This window comes from Engystomops pustulosus, chromosome 9 (assembly GCF_040894005.1).
Source record: "Engystomops pustulosus chromosome 9, aEngPut4.maternal, whole genome shotgun sequence".
Classification (NCBI taxonomy): domain Eukaryota; kingdom Metazoa; phylum Chordata; class Amphibia; order Anura; family Leptodactylidae; genus Engystomops; species Engystomops pustulosus.
Window position 1 is genome coordinate 76,498,050 of NC_092419.1, and position 3,313 is coordinate 76,501,362.

The window sequence follows — 3,313 nt, forward strand, 5'->3', positions numbered from 1 at the left end:
TGGGGTAGAGCGGTGTGGTGGAACGCACGAACTTCCGCTTTCGGTACTGTGGCGGTGCGCCAAGTGTGGGAGGGGCTATCTAGTTTGCGATGTGTGAGAGACATGCCAGCGGGAGGAGTATTTGTTGTTATAGCATGGACGCTTGTGTATAGATTATATCCTTCACGTAAGCCGTGCGCAGCTCGTGCTGGAAATTATTACTCCAAGCACAAGAATGTGCTTCAACTATGTTGTCAGGGTCAGCTCGGCGACGCTTGGGGCCAGGTGGTATCAGCCGTGGTGGCCCTGTTCAGATGTAGCGTTTGAATTGCATTTTGAAATGCAATTTAATTGCTGCAGGGAGGAGCTTGGCCTGATAGCATGTGTGTTTACACTGAAATGCTTGGGATTGGGAAGCAGCTCCAGATGTGTGTTATGTAAACAACGCAAAAGAAAGACCTTGACCCCAATCTCAAACGCGTTTAAAGGGGGTTTCCCACGAACAGAAGTTAGGCCCTATAACTAGCTGATCAGTGGTGGTCTTAGTGCTGAGACCCCCACAGATTGTGAAAATGAGGGGTCCGATGGGGTGCCACATACCTCCATCGGACCCCTCATCGCTCTTTCAGAGTAATAGAGCAGACGGCCGCCCATGACCGTTCAGCTCCATTAATCTCTATGAAGCTGACAGAGATTGGTGAGCGCGGCGCTGGGCAATTTCTGTCAGCTCCATAGGGATTAATAAAGCAGAACGGTCATGGGCGGCCGTCTGCTCCTTTAGTGTGACTGAGCGATGAGGGGTCTGACTGCGGTACGTGGGACCCCTCGTTTTCATGATCTGTGTGGGTCTATACACTGAGACCCCCGCTGAGCCACAAGTTAGGCCCTTATTTGCTTATTTTGGAAGAAGCAACTTGTGCTTTGCCTTTGAACATAAGTGACAATTGTATTGTGCACGGTGAGGGGAGCACACGTGTGTGACTGTACCCCACCATCAAAGCATCTTTTGCTGTACGTATGGCCCGTATGGCCCATATGGCCCTGCTGCATGTCACCTTATCGACAGGGGATGGGTGAGGAGCTCTCACCTCTCCAGCTCAAGGTATGCAAATTGTGTGTGAATGGAGCCTAAAAATGTGTTGCCGCCTAGCGAAAGTGTATATGTTAAAAAGCGTTTCTCCTGATCAAAATGCAATGCAGACCCATATTGTGAACACAACCTTATAGACCTCATCTTTTCTTTTTGGTGATTAGCATGTTTGTGGTGTCCTTCCCATATTTGCAGTCTGTATTTTTGAGTTGCAATTTTTGAAAATGCCTTGCTTTCTGTATTGCTGGCTGTTCAGTGGCCTCAGCACGGATTGGTTTTGGATAAGACCAGGAGCCAGACATGCCCCCTGCTGCTCTATTCATCAATGTAGCACCGAAGAGGTAGAATTGCTTGATCTGCCTGATTTTGAGTACAATAGACCCTTGTCACCCATGGGACAGCATTATTTGGATCTATAGGTTTAGTGCTGTTAGTGTTGCTGTATTGTTGCTGCTACAAAGAGTTTATGAGCCCTGTAGTCCACCAAGTCAAAAGTGCTTTAAAAAAAAAATCAAGTAATTTAATAAAACACTTTTTATTCTTCCATTTCTCAAATTAATTCTTCAGTTCCTGTAAGGCTGCTTGTGCACGAGCGATTGCAGTCAGAGAAACGCTACATGTGTTTGGAGGTATTTCCTGATCCTTGCCTTACATCACTGGACGGCTCTGACATGCTGATGTCACTCCAGTGATATGAGGTTCCGGCCGGAAAATCTGTCCAGTGTAATGGATCTGATTCTGGAATAACGCAACCATGTTTTTTTTCTCAGCTTGTACTGTCCCTATAAATAAAAAAACTTGCATATTGATAGGGATTTTTATGCAGGGCCCCAACAGCCTTCTTGACTTTTGTAAGGTGAGTCCTAATTAACACTTTCATGGTTGTCCTGGTACCAGGAACTTTAACATAAAACCAAGACACGTCAATCTCTTAGTGTATGTAAAAATCTTCTCTCTCGTTTAATATCTCAAATGCATAATATCACAGACTGAAGAGTCATCGAAGAGGCGTGAATAGTATACTGCAAAGCTATTGGTCATCAGCACATTCTGGGAAAAAATTAATTAATCGTGCTCAGTTCTCAAAGACCTTGTACACCGATATTGTTTATATTATCAAAAGCTACAAAAAGAACTGAGATTGTCTCTAGAAGATAAACAATGCTAGAGAGCAAGATAAGAAGGAGAACAATTATGTATAACAAGTGTCAAGGAGAAATCCTTACAGGCAGACTTTAAATAAAAAAAAAAAAAGTGAAGTTTGAATTATGAATTTAACTGGACAGTGGTCAGCGAACATGTCTGCTGTATCTAAGATGGCGGACAGTAGTCAAGATGCCGTCCGAAACCAGTGCGATCTCCTTAACAGTATACTTAGATATTTCCTTTATGCTCATGTAGTATCTAAAGCATCTGAACCACACCTAAAAACACAATAGAACATTACTGAAAAATATATTACTGAGAAATATTTACCGTATTATGCTGCTCTGGAAGTTATTAGATGTGTCAAATAATAAAGATTATAGAGACAGAGAAGTTTATTGATAATGGCACCATTGGTATTCTTGTTGCCTGTCATGCTGGGGTTATGTAATCCCACATTACTCAGGGCAGTAAATAGATGCTTTGTGCTCTCTGCTGCTAAAGGCTTTCAATGGGATATTCTTTAGGAGAAGCAGCGATACTGTCCCTTCTTCATTAATATTCAATCTATCCTCGATCTCTCAGTGAGCGCTGCATATCTGAGTCTGCTTCCTTCAGGGAGTGACTTATTATCTGAGAATGTAAATGCTTAATAAATGCTGTATACTTTCCATCAAATCTTAGGACATCTGACATCAGATTACCTGATGGTAGATGATTATTACTTACCTCCCTGTCCCTTCCTTGTGTGCACCGAGCTTAATTACTTAGAACTCTTCATGGCTGCATTTCTGTGGAAAATAAGCTTATAACCTATGCAAATTAGCCTGCAGTGCTCTGCAGAGCACCATCGGGCTCCACTGTAATATCATTTATTCACGCCTCGGGGCAAAGTCAGGCGCGTTCTGTTCAGTGCGAGATTTGAAAAGAGACCCTGTGACATTACCGGCTCTCAGAACGCGGATGGAACCACACTGGGGCGTGAATATATTATGGTGGAGCCTGGTGCTGCTCTGCAGAGCACCCCAGACTGATTTGCATATGTTATAAACTTATTTTTCACAAAAATGTGGCCATGCTGAGTTATAAGTAATAAGC